General features: G+C 36.9%; 1 long non-coding RNA gene across 1 annotated transcript; it reads left to right on the forward strand.

The window, feature by feature from the left end:
* Positions 1-6,191: 6,191 nt before the first annotated feature.
* LOC140149836 (uncharacterized) lies at positions 6,192-9,699 on the forward strand. Its single transcript, XR_011858749.1, has 3 exons — positions 6,192-6,445; positions 8,283-8,359; positions 9,289-9,699. It is a non-coding gene; the product is annotated as an uncharacterized lncRNA (long non-coding RNA).
* The last annotated feature ends 11,366 nt before the right edge of the window (positions 9,700-21,065 follow it).

The following is a 21,065-nucleotide window of genomic DNA, read 5'->3' on the forward strand; positions in this document are numbered from 1 at the left end:
TCAAAAGGCTCCCCCCCCCCTTTTTTTTTATTTTTATTTCAGCTAGAAATAAATGGCCTGTCAAAAGTTAACATTATAAGTTTATAGGGTTAGGATTATTTCATGCAGTTTTTGCAATTAGTTACAGACTTACAGTTTTTCAAATTAGTTATCAAGCAAAAGAAGAATAGGAACATGTGTTGACAGCCACTGATTTAAGACCAATATAATAGTCCTGAATCTTATATGCATTTTGCTGCTGAGACAAATGCACAGGTAATATTTGTCCACTGCAGAAAAATGAAGAGCTGCGACAAAACATTAAAAAGAAGAACAAAGCCTCAAACAAAGATGGTCCTTTATGTGAAAAAAAAATGGCAGAGAAGGACTAAAAATCTCTACAGAGAACCAGAAATACAGCATTTGCTCTGATCAAAAAACCAGCAAACTTTGCTTTTGCTTATTTGCAATGCATGTGAGTGTATAATTATGATACATCGTTGGTTTACATCATGCGTCCAGATGCTGATTATCATTCAATTTTATGCATTTGATAAAAAATACCAGCGGTACATTATTTTGGTCTCTATTAATGGCAATCCAATATGAGTTCCAAGTTCTCCTGGCAAGCCTGGTCTAAATAAGTGATAGATAATATACAAATACATAGTGCCATGAGATGTTCTGGTTAAAACTATGGGCCCGAGGTGAGATCAATAGTACTATTTTCTCATACTGTATTCTCAGCGAGGGACCATAGTTTTAACCAGTACCCCGAATGAAGGCAGTAAATATTTTGTTTTATATCCTTTATTCATAGATTTTTTGTTCATTGATTGGTTAAAAGATTACATGAAAACTCCACCATGTTGCGAGAAAGGCCTAGGTAGGACCTATGCACGGTAGGTCGCTTTAGGAGGTCCAAGGACTCCCACTGTAATGTCATGCATGTTCATGTGCTCATGGTTTTTTTTAAGCTTACCGGTACTCATTGTCAGTGTATATTTGTTCAAGTTGTATCTTCATTCCACTTTGCCTTCATTCATGTCATTCATAGATTATTTGTACAAAGATTAGTGAAAAGATGTACATGCAAAAAGATTTATGTGTAGGCCTAAACTTGAAGGCCATCATGCATCGGGATAGGCCTCCGTATGCACGGCACTAGGCCGGCTAGGCAGCCGGCGGTCCAAGACTAGTCTCGCACTGTTAGTGTTTGTTTTTAAGCTTTACCATGTCAGTATTGCTCTGAATCTGACTATGTTGGTCTAAAACACATTCTTGCGCTAGAACTGGTAACAATTCAAATTAAACAGATGAAATTGTGATCTTCTTCAGCAGTAGCAGCCCACTCCAGCTTGATTTATATTTCGCCATTTTTGTGTAGTTGTTTCTCGGCAGTGACAAAATACTCTTATAGTCAATGTCGACGTTCAATGTTATTGTTATGCTTTATTGACTGCGACGTGGGTATGCTACTATCCGTAAATAGTAAATATCCAGAAGTACTATTTACGGCTTGAAGGTACTATTTACGGACGTAAATAGTACTTTTTTGCACTTCCTCACATAATAGTGTGTTTATTGTTGATCATGTGACAAACTTTTAACCAATCAATGAACAAGAATCTATGAATGAAGGATATAATTACAAATATCTTCTTGACCCCTTTCCTATTTACCCTCCAAGCCAATCCACATCTATCATAGGCTCTGAATCAATGGAGATCAGCTCTAGTGTGAGACGAGAGTAACATTTCAGATAGCAAGGCTACAGACAGACAAACAAACACGTACACAACACATACACAAGATAAACAGCACAAGACACAACATTTCTGTTGGAAGTTTACAATCAAGGTTTTTTTAATGTAGGAAGTACATACAGTGAGTTCAAATGATTGTACCCAAAAATCATTGTAATATTTACAAGTTTTTGCCCAATGGAACTTGGAAGCTACAACCTTGCCAATAATGTTGCCACACCTGAGCGTTAATTGGCCAACATCCTTCCCCGCTCCCCTATTGCAATGTTGATTTGGACAAAATCGTCATCGTGTCTACATTTCAGTCTCCCAACATTGAAATATTGGGGGTGGGGAAGGGGAGAGTCTAAATTGAGTGTGCATTCATTTTTGCAACTATTATACAAAGATAATGCTGTACTGTGACATATTTACCTCTGACGATTGCTTTATGTTAACACCAGCATGGGCTGGTGTGGCAACGAATTTCCGCCAAGGTTGTAGAAGTTGGTTACAGATCATTCTGTTTTTGTTTTTGCTTTTGATCCTTACATTACACACAAATGCAGCAAACCCCATTACCATATCAAAGTTTGACTTATCCCAAATCAATCATGATTTAAACAGGTAGCCTCTGGAAAAACATTCTTATTTACCTACGGCAAATCTCTGTTTCTGCTGGTGGAGCAAACAATTTGTGTTTACAGATTATACAGTTTATATAATGATTAACCTTGATGAAACTTTTGACAATTATTTCTTTAATCCCATGTAATACATTTATATGTATGGTACAAACAAGTAATGATCACATTTCATTTTGTTGAATGAAGCGGACAACAAAGATGATCAATTTGTTTAATATTTTCAATAATTACTTCAAAAGTGCACTGACAGGTGCATGGGTTTGATATACAGCATTACATGAACATGAACATTAAACACATATGAAACATTCACACATTTCCCCACTGTTCATAAATCACCACTCAGCACACTGGTATTAAGGTACGATGCAGCATAAGACACACCGTGCCAATGAGTGCCTTGCCATAATTATAAGCATGCAGAATTGCCAGTCCAAGACCAATGGCGGTAACATACATTCCCATTTTCCTGCACCTTTTGCCATACCCAAAAACTCATGACAGAGTGGAGCTACAAAACATTTAATCTTCACAGATGCAATTCAAAAAGCGTAAGTAAAATACTACTTACGTCTGGTAAATATAATCTAAGTGAATCATTCAGGAATGAGAGTAAGACTTTGGTGAAGGCTACCGTAGTTCCAGCAATGCTTACAAAACAAGTGTCTGCAAAATAAATAAGATGAAAGTAAGATTTTGATGAAGGCTACTGTCTTTGCCATTGCTGCCGAACAGATAAAATGCCAAATATACAGTCAACCAATGGCATTGGTATTGAAACCTGCATGATCAGACAATTTTAGTTAAAAATAGCTTACCTGTGGGTAGCTTTCAATTCACAATTCAATTCTGACCCCAAACTTACCCCCAAAAGTTATCACTGGTCCCAAAATCATGCACTCTGACACTCAGAGGACCCTAAATTACCCCTCTCTACAAAGCGACCGCAATTGGCTTGTTTTCAAAGTGACTTAAAAATGATACATGACGCCAGTGATTCTCACTGGCAACAAAGTTACATCAAAATGTCCTGTTAACTGAAAATTACCCCTTCCTTACCCCCAAATGACCGCCGGACCCCAATTCCAAGAAAGACCGACTCCATAGTGGCCCACAATGAATTCAGGTCCTAAAATTACACAATTTAATACTGTCCCGCATTATTTGCAACTCCTCATTTCCATTGCCGCTCGCGGATTAGGACTTTGGAACGTTGATTTTAAGGAATCAGTGCATCGCAGTATTTTCATGGTACCTGAGACCACATTGAAACATTGATACTTTGTATATCTTTTTTAAATGTATTAATATTTATCAGCCCTCGAAGTAAACTTTATAAATCTAATGAAATGTACTCAAAGTGTAAGCATCTAGCTAGAAGAAAAGGTGTCATCATTTGAAAATGTTGACCTTTCGTAATGAAGATAATAGATTTTTTGCCATAAGACTAACTTCGGGACTGTTAAATATCCATTTTTAATAACTTGCCATAAAATTTGTATTATATCGCGAATTTCAAAAAATCTAAATAATTTGTTATCAGAAGAACATTCCGCGTATTCAGAATGCAATTTCACTCTGATGCAGCCGAGCGGTTTTGCCGGCTCTCTCCGACCATCATGCCGGGCCATCATGCAGCTCGCCGCCTGATATTTATGATATTCAACGTAAATAGCGCCCTCTGTTGTCTGCAACTGGAGGAATTTCTAAAAAAATATTCAAATTAGGGACCGTTCACAAACATTTGTTAGGGGAGCAGGGCTGTCAACTTTTTGGAATTGCTTGGCGTGAGACACTAGTGGCAGACCTAGAGCAGTAAAGACAGGGGGGTGTCTGAGGAGGGATGTGCCCCCTGAGACGTAAGAAACTTTTGCAAAATGAAGACCTAATTGAAGCGATTTAGTGGGCCATTTTGGCACTATAATATTGTGTAAGGGTAAAACTTTAGTTTGTAAAAGTGGTAAATTTGTGTTGGACCATGAAACCTTTTGTGGACACGTTTTCCCTATTTGTAGGCCTATATATTGTGTTACACATTCATTATCAAATGTCGAAAGTAAAAACAAAAATGGGCGCTTGTTTTTTCACTACGCAGGGGTTGTCTGAGAGGGACGTCGTCCCCACCTGAGAAGTTGGAACATTTTGCAAAATGAAGACCTAATTGAAGCGATTTGGTACGTGGACCATTCTGGCACTATTTATTTTTAGTGTGTAAAATTTTAGTTTGAAAAAGCCGAAAATGTATGAAATGACGATCCATGAAGCCTTTCGTGGACAAGTTTTCCCTATTATCGTAGGCCTATTGTCTTAAACATACATCCTCCAATGGCAAATGCCGAAAGTAGAAACTTACGCAGGGGGTCTGAGGGATGGTGTCCCCCCGGATTCGTCCACCCTCAGAAGTTGGAAAATTTTGCAAAATGAAGACCTAACTGAAGCGATTTGGTGGACCATTTTGGCACTAATATAAAATTTTAGTTTGAAAAAGCCGAAAATTTATGAAATGACGATACTGCATGAAGCCTTTCGTGGACAAGTTTTCCCTTTTATTGTAGGGCCTATATATTGTGTTACACATTATATACATTGGCAAATGTCGAAAGTAGAAACAAAAATTGCTACTTGTTTGGCCCCCTTTACAGACCTCAAAAATTTCAGCCCCCCCCCCTTTTTTCCCAGAAAAATTGTCATTTTTTTTCAGGCTCCCTCCTTAGTAGGGTCACAAATTTTCGGGGCCCCCCTTTTTGCATCAGCGCCCCCCCTCCAACAAGTGTTTGTGAATGGTCCCTTCATGTTATATTAAGATATGTGCCTTAAAATAAAGTATATCATTAAAACGTTAATACTAGTATTTTTATTAGTTGAAACCCAAAGTGAGGTATGGGGCTGGCTGGGGGTGCTACGGTATGTTAAAAAAAGGACCACTAAGTCGACGAAAAAAGAAAACCTGTTCTACGGGAGGACGGACCTTTCAAGTAGGGTCGGTCGGTCGGGCTATTTTTTTTCTTTTCTTTTTTAATGGGGGGGGGGATGACCCACAAAATCACCAAAATATGTTAATATTTGCAATTTGGGAAAATAAAAAAAAAGTGTTCCTGAAATTGTCGGAATTTGGGTCGGTATTCATTTGTACAGGAATTTCCCAATTTGTTCAAAATCTGGGTCGGTCGGGCCCGTAGAACAGGGTTTTCTTTTTTCGTCGCCTAACCGAGAAATGTGGATATCCAAATATTTTGCTCCGGCCCGCACGGCTGCAAAGAAGCACTAACCGCGAAATATGGATATCCAAGAATCTTAAACTATAAATTAGCCCCCGAAAGAGGGCAGGGCTTGAAGAATGGGGGAAAATTATGGGATAAAAAGTAAAAAAAAAAAAAAAAAAAGCATTAAGGTTATGGTTTAGGGTTAGGGTCTATAGGTAACCTCAATGTAACATTGACTAAAATTAACCATATTTACATTTAAAACCCCTTTTACTGATTATAACTTATGTTTATAATAATAAGAATGAGGATGTGGTGACATACATAGAAGAGAGGAGAGGAGAGGAAGGAGAGGAAAAGAGGAAGGGAAGGGGAGGGGAGGGTAGGGGAGGGGACGAGAGGAGAGGAGCAGTTTTTATCGTCATAGGGGCACGGGGGCACGTGCCCCAATCGATCTGAATTTTTTTAAATCCCATACACCCACAAAAAAAAGTGAGTCATTTGACTCATTTGTGTACAATTTTCGTGAGTCAGGTGAAAATTGACTCATTAGCAACAACCAATTGTCTCATTTGTATTTTACCAGTGTGTCAATAATGAGCTGACTCATTTGCAAATGTTTCGACTGACTCACTTGGTCGTAAAAAATGAGTCAAGATCGTATTTTGAGCCTTTTTAGAAAAAAATGTGAGTCAACTTGACTTGAAAGCGAGGCTGTGTTCTTTTTGCCGACGTCGCCATTTTGCTCTGCAGCCAGTGAGAGATCTGTGAATAAAATCGTTTCAATCGTGCAGTTTCACGAATAATTTCATCAGTGACACCCGAAAGCCGCGGAGAAGTTGATTTACTGAAGAGAACGAGAGCAATATTGGTACGCATAGGTAATTATTTATATTGTTTTAGACGATTTTTATGACTGGATTCGCCGGCTGAATCTTGTCTATTGTATTACATTGAACCATCCAGTATCAGTACTCTCAGCCAGTATTAGCTTAGGCAGACTGCCTAATAAAAGCTCTATCGGACTGAAAACGTATGTAAGCTTAAATTACATGTATATCTATTGAATATTTACAGACTCTGAAAAAAATGACGAATAAAGTTCCTATAAGGGAAGGCCTAATGAGTTATCTTTTTCAATTTCTTAGAAAAAGAGGGGGGGATAGGTGTGGAGGTTTATTATGGTATTTTCACACCTTTATATCAACCTTTTGAGCTCTTTTGGAAAAATAAAAATGGAAAAAAAGTTTTTGGGCAAAATGAAAAAAATCCCTCTAAAAGGGAAAGGGCCTTTTTCAATTTCTCGAAGTTGGACTAGATATTAGGATATGCCAATAGAGATGTCTTTTCCAAATTCTCAGAAAAAAGAGGGGGGGGGGGGGACAGGTAGTATGGTTTACTGTGGTATTAACACACCTTTGTATCCATCTCTTGGATAGATACAAATAGGAATAAACCTTTTGAAATGTCCATTTAAGATTTTTCGAATTTGGACTAAATGTAGGATATGCCAGATAAGATGTCTTTTTCAATTTCTTGGAAATAGAGGGGGGACAGGTAGTCAGGTTTATTTTGGTATTTACATACCTTTATATAAACCTTTTGGAAAGATACAAATAAAATTAACCCTTTGGAAGAATAAATAATTCCTATAAAAGGGAAAGTTCATTTTCAATTTCTCGAATTTGGACAATATGAAGGGTAGGCCTATTTGGTTTTCTTTTTCAATTTCTCAGGAAAAGAAGGGGGGTAGGCATGGATGTTAATTATGGTATTTATATATCTTTGTAATCACCTTTTTGGAAAGGTAAAAAGATAAAATTAACCCTTTTGAAAAAATTAAAAAATCCATGTAAAAAGGAAGGTCATTTTTTGATTTCTCGAATTTGGGCAACAAATGGCGCTATTAAATTGTCTTTTTCAATTTCTCAGAAAAAGAGGGAGGATAGGCGTGGAGGTTAATTATGGTATTTACACATCTTTGCATTCACCTTTTGAGAAGGTAGAATCTAACATTAACCTTTTGAAGAAATAAAAATTCCCTATAAAAGGGAAGGTCCGTTTTCGATTTTTCGAATTTGGACAAAATAAATGGAAGGCCTATACTAAGTTGTCTTTTTCAATTTCTCAGAAAAAGGGGGGGGGGGTAGGCGTAGAGGTTAATAAATAATAATAAAAATAAACCTTTTAGAAAAACAAAAATTCCCTGTAAAATGGAAAGTCCATTTCACGGATTTGAACTAAATTATAGGATATGTAAAAAACGGTTTCCTCCAATTTCTTAGAATAAAACCTTAACATGTTCTTGATGTTCGGCAGGCCCGAGGCCGGAGACTCCGATATGACGAATAAACACTCCAAGTGAGTTCCAATATAGAAGAGCCCCGCAGGGCAAGAAAGCAATTTTGTTATAAAAATAGCAAAAATCACAGGATTTTTTTCTCGTGTATGAAATAGGTTAATAAATGCGTATCACTTGTTGCTCGAGAAATTGTACAAAATAATGCACTTACACTGAGATGTTGATGCGTCTAATGCACTTCCCCCTCTTCGGGGCTCGTGCATTAGACGCATCAACATCTCAGTACGCGTGCATTATTTTGTACAATTTCACTCCCAACAAGTGATACGCATTTATTAACCTATAGGTTATAAATGAATAATATAATATTTAATGAATCCAGTCTTGATTTCTTTTTAATTTGCAGTGATCATATCATCAGGGGCACTTCTTTTAATTCCTACACTGATGGGAGAGAAGGCACCACTTTATCAGCAGAGCAAGGTAAGTTTAAAACAGAACATTAGGTTCAAGCTGGTGTACACTTCTGTGCAGAATTTTTGAGTTAGTGAAGCTGTGCGTTGCAGGCATGACTGATTTAGATGCAGCTATGCTGGCAGGCCGTATGTTAGATATACAAGTCACAGGGTTCATTTGCTCTCGTTTTCCAATGACCTTGTGTATTCAATGTTAACCCATCATGCTAATTTGCATACTTAATTAGCTTTTATTAGGCAAGTTAGTATGACAGGTTAATTAATATGTTAATATTTTACAGGGGTATCAGCTGTAAAGTTCCTCTTTTCAGCTGATTTCCTCGTTTTTGAAAATTTTCATGTGCAAAAACGTTAGCTTTCTCATTTACTTTCAGCCTAATATTTATGGCCTTTTTACCCAAATTTTATGGTGTTTTTCCTTGTTTTTGCCTGTTTTCCTCTTTTTGTGAAATGGCCCTTCACACCCTGATATTAAGCTATATTTAAGGCCATAGGAACACATTGGCCAAGTTTCAGACCTGAACTTAGGAAGGTAAAAGTACTGTGAGGTATTATAGACCTATTCATGAAGACCTATTCATTTTTTAAAATTATTATTTATACAATTTTGGCAAAAAATTAATTTTAAAGGTGCATGGTCCAATTTTTCACAATGGAGTTTCCTACTTTGAATGATGGGTCATCGCACCAGTTAAATCGGTCAAACTTAATTAAGTTAATTTGTTCATGGGAAAATCACTAAGTTACAGGACAGCACATGCACTAGCCTTGAAAAGGGAAACTATTTACCAGTATTCAATGTGAGGTGATGTCCAAACCTGATATGCAATGGAATTTTAGGGAGTTTGGTGACCATGACCATTCCATCTCACCTAATTGTGTCCTGTGTACATTACCAGAAATAAAATTATTTCACATTTTTGTTTTCGTTTCCAGGCAACGGATGGACCATGGAAAGAATTCTCTACGAGAGTAAAGCCAGGTGCACTGACAAATTCCAGGAAATTGTTCACCATCTTGGCAGAGAATGAAGTAATTTGCACCACCAACGACTTGATATCACCAGTCTCTTTACTTTAAAATATGCTGGTCCATTACAATTTCAATTTGGCATACAACAAAAAAATGGTAAACACACTCACGTTCATTCAGAAGGTGCTAATGAACAGTGAGGTGTCTGTACAACTTGAATACAATCATTAATGATGAGGCTAATAGTGCTGAAGCTTTAAGAGAAAAGAACTGAAATAATTTTTTGTTAAACAACTGTTATGCTTTATACTGAATTTTAAGAGACAAGAACTAAAACTAGAATTTTGGTATCTCCCTTCTATATCTGTGGTTTGTATTAATCGTAAATCTTGACAAGTGTTGGGTTATAACCAGCACAAAACGCAATATTCACAATTGAAACTCCACCATGTTTTAAAGGGACATTTCGTGATCCACAGCCTCATCCCCCCACTTTTCTCAAAAAAAGTTGAGATCTTTATATCACTGGAAACCTCTGGCTACATAATGTTTATGTAAAAATATTTCTTGCAGATTAATTCGTTTTGCAAAGATATCGTGAAATTTGAATTTCGTTCTGGTGCACCAGAACGAAATTACAACGCATTGTCTATGGAGCAGTGTAATACACATAATCATGCATTACTCGCAAACGCAAAATCGGAATCAACTGAAATTTTGGGAATAGGCTTTTTTCATGGATATGTACTGAAAAATGTCATAAAAAGAGGATGCTAGGATCACGAAACACTCCTTTAAGGTAGCTACCATAGTGTACAACAGGGGCTTTCATTGAGTTGAACATTTATTAGCGATGTCTCTATATGGATATCACTGTTGTATGAAAGCCACTTTGATGTTAGTATAAGTACATCAATGTTATCCTGAATGTTTCTTTTTGAGAGAAAATAAATAAGATGACATGTATTTATCAATGCTAATTATTTTGCTTAAACTGATTGTGATCGTGTGTGTTATAAGTATTATAGATTGTTCTGTTAAAATTGTTTGTGTACAAGTAGGTCCATTATGCTATACTAGGCATATCTAAGAGACTTGCAAATCCATTCAATTTTTCCAATGATCTATATGCATGTAAAGTAAAAATACATGCTAGTTTTCTGTATCATTGTGACTTGCATTTGGTCACTTTTAGAGTACCCTTTCCCTATTTTACCAGAATTAGGTGTGCTGAAAATTGCACTCCTCAAGACCATTTTAGGTGTGTGATGGTGTGTTATCGCACTCAAATACCTCAAAAGACAAGGCCTGTATTTCTTATGACTCATCACATCGTCATGTAATGGACTCATTTCATATATCCATTCTGAGTCTCTTGACTCACTTCATGTATGAAATGAGTAGCTTGACTCACTTCATGTATGAAGTGTTTCATTATACGGACAAAATTAATGACTCATTCAAGTGACATAAACTGAGTCATATGACTCATCTGGAAAATTCTAGCAAGTCATGAAGACTCACTGTAAGTGAGTCTTAGAGTAATCAGACTCATTTGTAATGAGTCATCGTGACTCACATGATCCTTCAAGTGTTTCGTTATACGGACAAACCAATGATGCATTAATTTGAGTCAGGGTGACTCACTTTTTTTTGTGGGTGTAGGAAAATTGTCGAAAAACGGCTTGTGCCCCCAAATCAGCGGTGCCCCCAATCATGGTCGGTGCCCCCCCCATGTGATGACCCACGCTACGCCAGGAGAGGAGAGGAGATGAGAGGAGAGGAGCGGGCACGGGGGCACGTGCCCCCAATCGATCTCAAAAAATCCCATAGGAAAATTGCCGAAAAATGGCTTGTGCCCCCCAATCAGACCCGGTGCCCCAATCATGGTCGTTGCCCCCCCCACCCCACCCCCAATGTGATGACCCATGCTACGCCACTGGAGAGGAGAGGAGAGGAGAGGAGAGGAGTCTACCTAGCATACCCCTCTCCCTTTCTCGATCCCCCTTTCCTATCCTACATATATCCCATATAACCCATGCATGGCGACGTCCCGTCTCAATCTCGCTCTCTAGTTCTTACTTTTTATTAAGGCTCCTTTTTTTATTATGACTAACGGTCCTTTTTTAAAATTATGATTAGCGGTAGCGGTCCTTTTTTTATTATGACTAGCGGTCCTAAATCTATATTATGACTAGCGAACGTGTTTCTCTATTATGACTGGCGGTCCTTTTGTTATATTATGACTAGCGGCCGTGAATTTTTCATTATGACTAGCGGTCCTTTTTTTATTATGACTAGCGAACCTCTTTTTGCATTATGACTAGCGGTCCTCATTTTCTATTATGACTAGCGACCTTTTTTTTCTATTATGACTAGCGGTCCTCTTTTTCTATTATGACTAGCGAACCTTTTTTTCTATTATGACTAGCGGTCCTTTTTTTATATTATGATTATTATGAAAGTCACAAAGTAGGACTATGCTTGTTAACTGCAAGGCGTATTGGGACAAGGAATGGAACTGACATCTTACAACTCACTGTGCTGAACTCTGCACCAAGGGGATTTGCATGGCTGAATGATCAAGAATCGATACACATTACAGTAAATGTTCACTTGGTGAGGAATTTAAACTGCACTCAAACACATGGGGTTTTCCATTAGTAACAAGACATGAATCAACTTTTGTGACAAGCATAGGCCTACTTTGTGACTTTTGAAAAGGGCACTTTTTGCCTTCAATTTAGGCTCATTCATCCCTGAAGTCATGGAAATCTCTCATTTTCACACAGAACTTAGTAAACAGTCATATAATTATTTCAAAATTAGTTTTGTTGGTACAAAATGAAACCTTACGATGTCATGACGACATGTTCAGAGGGGGACTTATTTCTTTTGAGGTGTTTATATTGTGCCCAGAAAGTATCGGCATCTTAATTTTAAAACTAAACCATATTTATGTAAATTTATAGCCCAAAGTGTCGCTTTTAAAATTGAACCTTCGTCCTTTCATATGCTTATAACTTTGCTTCTAGAAGTCGCATTGGATTCAATGTCACAATGTGCTATTCAAAAAATCAATTTACCCAAATATGGTTTAGTTTTAAAATTATGATTTTTTTTCAAGTGTTCAGATACTTTCTTGGTGCAGTACGTCGTATATGTGTTAGTAATAGGGCTGTTGTCGAGTAGTATCAAGATCCGACATCTACAAGTTGTTGACAAAGCAATAAATCGATGTAGTAAGAATATTACGTCCAGAGATCACATACATCGTTTATTTACATCAAAATATTACTACCAATATAGGCAGCGCCAGAATATTGGGATTGTAATTGAAAGATAATCCAGTTTTAGAATCGAGTTGTAATGAAAATGGCTTAAGAGTCATGCAAGCAAAAAACAACTCTTTTCAAGAATATTTGAAAAATAATAAATACAGGGTGTCCCAAAAAAAAGAGGCCCCTCATTTTGCCCTCTTTTTCTCCTATTTTAGAAAAGTTGATCAAGTACATGTTGGTATGTAAGAAGCCTTTACCTGTTAGCTTTAATAAACCGAAACAATTATTTCAATCGGCGCATAACTTTTGAAGATATGTCCTTTTAAAGAAATGTATCCGTTTTTCACTCTGTCCACGGAGGATGTTTGGCTACTTCAAAGATTGAAAAGTGCATATACCATACATGGATAGAAAACATTCCTCGATGATAACTTTATAAAATAACAACTTTATTTTAGGGAATGGGCTTTACCGGTGGGCTTATGGGTTATGGATGTTGTTAAGTGTCATTAATTTGGGCGAAATTGATGTGAGATAGGACCTCTTTTGCTATACTTGCAATTACTTATGTTTTTCTCGGTTATTTTATGACTTTTTGTTTTATTATGTTTCTTACTTTATTGTTTCTTGCTTTCATTTTATTAACAACATAAGTCATTTCTCTTTTTGGAATAAGAGGTTACCCTGAAAAGGGCTGTTTAGTTTATCTTTGGTTCTTTTGAAGTGAGTTTACTGTGCTGCTCTGCCCTCTACCTGGTTGCCTCCTTGACGAATACAGGTTTCAGCCCTAGTTCTCATTGCATCAATTGCGTTGCGTACCAACCTTGTGCACCGGATACTTGAGAATATAGCATTAATACGTTTACAAAGATCTTGGATTTTGCCACAAATGAAGAAATCAAGTGGTGTGAGGTCTGGTGATGTTGCAGGCCACTCCACAGCATGACGCATTCCATCCACTCTGTTTGCTATCCGTGGACAGAGTGAAAACGGGTACTTGCCTTTAAAAGGGCATATCTTCAAAATTTGTGAGCCGATTGAAATAATTGTTTTGGTTTATTAAAGCTAACAATTAAAGGTTTCCTTACATACCAAAATATATTTGATCACCTTTTCAAAAAATAGGCGAAAAAGAGGGCGCAATGAGGGGCCTCTTTTTTTTAGGACACCCTGTATTACATATTAAACTATTATTAAATAAAGTAGCTTTATTATTGAGTAGATTTGCATGAGAATTTTAAAATACAAAATGACTGATGCAGATTTCAAAACAATCTATAAGTTTGAAAGATGTTTCTTCATTGCATATATTAAATGTTGAAATTTTAAAATTTCGTATGAGAGAGAATTCCATCTTGCACTATATATAATGTGGAAGCAGCAATTTGGACCATAAACCTACACATGCTAGCTGCGTCTCGCACCGTACCGATTAATAGGAGCCTGGCATAAACGGAGAATGTTCAAATTAATTTCAAAATTTAACAATGTGTACTGAAAACAATAAGATACAAAGCAATCAAATAACGTACCCTTCTTTTATCCAAATCTCATTATCATTACCATTTTAGTTTCTCATTGACAAGATGAGAATATTTTATCAATTAATTAAGTAAATTTGTTTTTGCAATCGTTAGTATCAGCAAAGCTAATACAGCCAAAATGTGATCAAGCCTAAATGAGCCAAAATTTGCATACAGTTAATGAGAATTTACTAAAAGAGTGGTACAATATTGTTCTTGTATTTTATTGTTTATAGTAAAATTTAAAATAATAATTTTTGGGAACCATATGCCCAAATTTGATAATAGGTATAATTTAATCATAATAGTGAATATATTATAACCATGATAACTGGTATATTTGCTTGATAATATAGAAAATCACAGCTTGCAAGATAGAAAACAATTTAGGAATCCAAAGGTATCCTCCGGGGGCACTCAAATTTTTTTTTTTGGTAGGGGTGTGCCACCGCCAGTTTCGAACTTGAGGTCTAAGGAACTGATCGGCCAGCCAAAAAGGAGCGTCTAGGGAACTGATCGGCCGGTCAAAAGGGGGTCTTGGGAACTGATTGACCGGCCAAAAGGGGGGTCTTGGGAACTGATCGGCCGCCAAAATCTGAAAAATCTCGTTTTTGCCACAGATTTGTGAAGGAATCGATTTCACTTTGAATTGTGCATTAAATTATTAATCAGGAAAATCATTAATACAAAATAGAGCTAAATAGGTCTGGTTTGGCCCATTACGATGGATGGGAACCTCAACAAAGCAAAACAGCATTCAAATCAAAATTACTAGACCCTGTAGACCTACAATCTATGCTATTAGCCTACTGATAATTATAGCAGCATTACAAAAGCCCACCATAAAAACAAACCCACAAGAATTATTTTTTTCAGTGCCGAAAAGAAAAACATTTATAGACTACATTGAACTGCCATGCTTATACATGAGATGATTGAGTGAAGTGCGCAGAATTTGACAGCCATTCCACTCCCGATTTCACTAGACCAGTAGATCGTAAATTACCTTTTAATTCATTGTTTATGGAGAGCTGCAAGGATGTGTACATAATTATTTAAGGTACTTTTCCTCATATTTGGCAATTTTATTCCCAAAAGAGATCTCAAAATCATTTATTTCTAGCTAAATGTTCACCAGCTGGAGGTGTCGCGATCGGCATTGCTGCAATGTTTATAACAGTCAACCAGTGTTGCCACTACTAAAGGAGCCCAAAATCCCACCCAAAGTTCACCTTATTCCTTACAATGTGTTTCAATGGGGAAGAAATTAATGGAAAATTCCCTTTGAAGTTTTTTGGGCTCTGCAAAAGTAGCTTTTGGGCTTGAAATAGTAGGACAGAAAACACGCCTCTTAAGATGCCGATGAGAGCGGAAATCGATGATCTGAGGGTCTATGGAACGGCTAGAAAAATGTTGGGGCTTCAGAGCGGGCAAACAATGAATTCAGAGGGTCTAAGGAACGGCCAGTGGCTCTGAAAAAGGGGGTCGTCGCCGCGGCACATACCCGTATAGCTGGGAAATGTGAGTGCCCCCCCGGGGGTATCCTATAAAAAATATTTTTGATATTTTATTACCTATTAGTACTCTCTGATGAAAAGTGCACAAAATGTTTACTTTTAACAAGGACCATTATATTATTATGTTTACTTTTAACAAGGAACATAAGAGCCCTAAAACTGATGTACCACATCATGGGACCCATATCTCCCCTGTCTATCCTACCTGTGTGGCTCTGCCTAATCTAATGAGTTGTGTAACGGCCCTCCTTGTCACCTGTGGTCCTCCACGTAATGATCTATCTGGTGAGACTTGTAACTCACGAGTCACATCTGTGTGTTGCTTGACACGGTCGTCTACACGAGCTCTGCAAGAATAGTATTAATGTTTTATATTAATAAGTATACTTTGTGAACACTACTTGAATAATCAATGTGGGATTAAAAAAGCTAACATCAAACTCCTTACCCAAAATTTCAAAATAGCAGATTTGTGACGAGTCGTGACTCAAGACTCACCTTTTCAAAAATAATTTGGAATCAACCACAAAATCAGAGAAGGAGAATCGGGACTCTTGAGATGAGTCTGGTATTTATTCCTAGCTATTAAGTGAAATGAGACACATGTAGCACCCGACAAGTGCATCGTTTTGATATGGATGTACACATATAGACATGACCTGACCTCCAGTTAATATTTATCGAAGAAAGAAAAAAAATCGAGTGGTTCTAATAACGTATTGGGCTCTATACATTTTTATGCGTTTTAGAGGTTGCACTGTTGGAAAAGCTCTTTTATCGGGATTTTTTCGCATATATGGACATGACCTGGTCTTCAGTTATTATGTATCGAAGAAAGAAAAACATTTGAGTGGGTCTAATTTGTTGTTACGTATTGGGCTCTTTACATTTTTATCGGGATTTTTTTCGCATATATGGACATGACCTGACCGCCAGTTATTATTTATAGAAGAAAGAAAAAAATTCGAGTGGGTCTAGTTTTGTGTTACGTATTGGGCTTTATACATTTTTATGCGTTTTGGAGGTTACACTGTCGGTAAAGCTCTTTTATCCGGATTTTTTCGCATATATGGACATGACCTGACATCCAGTTAATATTTATCGAAGAAAGTAAACAATTCGAGTGGGTCTAATTTTTTGTTACGTATTGGGCTCTATTCATTTTTTATGTGTTTTGGAGGTTACAGTGTCGGTAAAGCTCTTTTATCCGGATTTTTTTGCATATATGGACATGACCTGACCGCCAGTTAATATTTATCGAAGAAAGAAAAAAATTCGAGTGGCCCTAATTTTTTGTTACGTATTGGGCTCTTTACATTTTTATGCGTTTTGGAGGTTACACTGTCGGAAAAGCTCTTTTATCCGGATTTTTCGCATATATGGACATGACCTGACCTCCAGTTAATATTTATCGAAGAAAGAAAAAAAATCGAGTGGTTCTAATTTTTTGTTACGTATTGGGCTGTATACATTTTTATGCGTTTTAGAGGTTACACTGTTGGAAAAGCTCTTTTATCGGGATTTTTTCGCATATATGGACATGACCTGACCGCCAGTTATTATTTATAGAAGAAAGAAAACAATTTGAGTGGGTCTAATTTTTTGTTACGTATTGGGCTTTATACATTTTTATGCGTTTTGGAGGTTACGCTGTCAGTAAAGCTCTTTTATCCGAATTTTTTCGCATATATGGACATGACTTGACCTCCGGTTAAAATTTATCGAAGAAGGAAAAAAAATCGAGTGGTTCTAATTTTTTGTTACGTATTGGGCTTTATACATTTTTTATGCGTTTTGGAGGTTATACTGTCGGTAAAGCTCTTTGATCCGGATTTTTTCGCATATATGGACATAAGCCGACCTCCAGTTAATATTTATCGAAGAAAGAAAAAAATTCGAGTGGGTCTATTTTTTTGTTACGTATTGGGCTCTATACATTTTTATGCGTTTTGGAGGTTACACTGTCGTTAAAGCTCTTTTATCCGGATTTTTTCGCATATATGGACATGACCTGACCTCCAGTTAATACTTATCGAAGAAAGAAAAAAAATCGAGTGGGTCTAATTTGTTGTTACGTATTGGGCTCTATACATTTTTTTATGCGTTTTGGAGGTTACACTGTCGGTAAAGCTCTTTTATCCGATTTTTTTCGCATATATGGACATGACTTGACCTCCGGTTAATATTATCGAAGAAAGAAAAACAATCGAGTGGTTCTAATTTTTTGTTACGTATTGGGCTGTATACATTTTTTTATGCGTTTTAGAGGTTACACTGTTGGAAAAGCTCTTTTATCGGGATTTTTTCGCATAATTTATATGGACATGACCTGACCTCCAGTTAATATTTATCGAAGAAAGAAAAACATTCGAGTGGGTCTAATTTTTTATTACGTATTGGGCGCTATACATTTTTATGCGTTTTGGAGGTTACACTGTCGGAACATCTCTTTTATCCTGATTTTTTTCGCACATATGGACATGACCTGACCTCCAGTTAATATTTATCGAAGAAAAAAAACAATTCGGGTTGGTCTAATTTTTTGTTACGTATTGGGCTCTATACATTTTTATGCGTTTTGGAGGTTACACTGTCGGAAAAGTTCTTTTATCCGGATTTTTTCTCATATGTGGACATGACCTGACCTCCAGTTAATATTTATCGCAGAAAGAAAAAAAATTCGAATGGGTCTAATTTTATGTTACGTATTGGGCTCTATACATTTTTATGCGTTTTGGAGGTTACACTGTCGGAAAAGCTCTTTTATCCGAATTTTTTCGCATATATGGACATGACTTGACCCCGGTTAATATTTATCGAAGTAAGAAAACAATTCGAGTGGGTCTATTTTTGTTACGTATTGGGCTTATACATTTTGTATGCGTTTTAGAGGTTACACTGTTGGAAAAGCTCTTTTATCGGGATTTTTTCGCATAATTTATATGGACATGACCTGACCTCCAGTTAATATTTATCGAAGAAAGAAAAAAAATCGAGTGGGTCTAATTTTTGTTACGTATTGGGTTCTATCCATTTTTTATGCGTTTTGGAGGTTACACTGTCGGAAAAGCTCTTTGATCCGGATTTTTTCGCATATATGAACATGACTTGACCTCCGGTTAATATTTATCGAAGAAAGAAAACAATTCGAGTGGGTCTAATTTTTTGTTACGTATTGGGCGCTATACATTTTTTATGCGTTTTGGAGGTTAAACTGTCGGAAAAGCTCTTTTATCCGGATTTTTTCGCATATATAGACATGACCTGACCTCCCGTTAATATTTATCGAAGAAAGAAAACAATTCGAGTGGGTCTAATTTTTTGTTACGTATTGGGCTGTATACATTTTTATGCGTTTTAGAGGTTACACTGTTGGAAAAGCTCTTTTATCCGGATTTTTTCGCATATGTGGACATGACCTGACCTCCAGTTAATATTTATCGAAGAAAGAAAAAAAATCGAGTGGGTCTAATTTTTTGTTACGTATTAGGCTCTTTACATTTTTTATGCGTTTTGGAGGTTACACTGTCGGAAAGGCTCTTTTATCCGGATTTTTTCGCATATATGGACATGACCTGACCTCCAGTTAATATTTATCGAAGAAAGAAAAAAAAAAAAATCGAGTGGGTCTAATTTTTTGTTACGTATTGGGCTCTATACATTTTTTATGCGTTTTGGAGGTTACACTGTCGGAAAAGCTCTTTTATCCGGATTTTTTCGCATATATGGACATGACCTGACCTCCAGTTAATATTTATCGAAGAAAGAAAAAAAATCGAATGGGTCTAATTTTGTGTTACATTATGCGTTTTGGAGGTTACACTGTCGGAAAAGCTCTTTTATCTGGATTGTGTTTTGCATATATGGACATGACTTGACCTCCGGTTAATATTTATCGAAGAAAGAAAAACAAATCGAGTGGTTCTAATTTTTTGTTACGTATTGGGCTTTTTACATTTTTTATGCATTTTGGAGGTTACACTGTTGGAAAATCTCTTTTATCCGGATTGTTTCGCATATATTGTCATGACTTGACCTCCGGTTAATATTTATCGAAGAAAGAAAAAATTCGAATGGTTATAATTTTTTTGTTACGTTATGCGTTTTGGAGGTTACACTGCCGGAAAAGTTCTTTTATCCGGATTTTTTCGCAAGGATGTACTTGATTTGATCTACAATTAGTATTTATTTATTGAAGAAAAAGGAAGTACCGACTATTTCTTTTAAAGGCGCATATTGGAATGTCATCTTTCCCTGGGTAAGATCTGACACCAGGCCAGCCCATGGCCAGAGGGTAACATGAGTATGTTTGTTTTACCTTGAAGGCAAGGATAGTCTTGCAAATATGGGCTAACTTTCCCCTAGGCCATCTGATATTTTTAGCGGCGAAGCCAGCTGAAGCAATACCCGTGTCATTTAGTTCATTCGTTCGTAACAAATCGCTTGTTAAAACCATAGTGCAGTTATGTCCATGACAAATTCACCGTGTCCTTTCCAACCATAAACCCGCTTAGTGGAGATTAACCCGATTATGCAGTACTAAACCATTATAGTAATTGATTGTCCAATGCAAATTTATTAGCACGTGATAATATTAATCAACCAAATTAAATTAAAATTAACCAATGAGCGATCGAATTGTCCGCTACGGTCGACTAATCCAATCGATAATGACGCTATTGACATGTACGGGCGGAGCTCCACTGACCGAGTTTTGAGGTATTTTGCAATGGTTTGCTGTCATTGACTCATCAAGGCGGTCCCCCGTTATTATAATGACTATGCTAATGATGTAGAGAATAAACCATACTTGATTGACCTATTACGGTTTCGTGACACCCCTCTTCCAAATGCGACCAAGCCAGGGCGGCCCGGTGAAGCAAAATGTGCATTGGAATAACACGGGAGTGTGGATATAGATGGTAGGATTTCTTTCTCATACAAATGTATGGTCCCTCGTTATTGAAGCATGTACCGGGTTCAAAATTCAGAAATTTTGAAAAGAATAAGTAATTAAAACATAGAGCAAGTACTAAAATCATAGCTTTTATACTTTTTGATATATAACGCTAACTAGTTCATCTCTTATATGTCTACAACACAGCGCTACCAGTAGGGGTCAATTGCCTATTGTGAGTGCCCCTGTGTTGTGTGCATACATGTAGGCAACAATAACTGCATGATGCACCGAACAAACTTTGAGATGAGTGTCGTGTGAGATGTGTGCAGTCCCACACAGACTGTCCTGGACTGTCCCACAATCTTGATTCGGTTCCAACTTTGGATGATGGAATGATACATAATTACATACGACCTATGAACAAAAAGTTCTGTAACCCCATTAACCCGCCCCAGTTTCAAATTCCGCTTCTAAAATAGGCCTACTCCGTGCCAAAAATCCATTCTTCTTTCTCCACAAA

The sequence above is a fragment of the Amphiura filiformis genome, chromosome 4 (assembly GCF_039555335.1).
Source record: "Amphiura filiformis chromosome 4, Afil_fr2py, whole genome shotgun sequence".
Lineage (NCBI taxonomy): Eukaryota > Metazoa > Echinodermata > Ophiuroidea > Amphilepidida > Amphiuridae > Amphiura > Amphiura filiformis.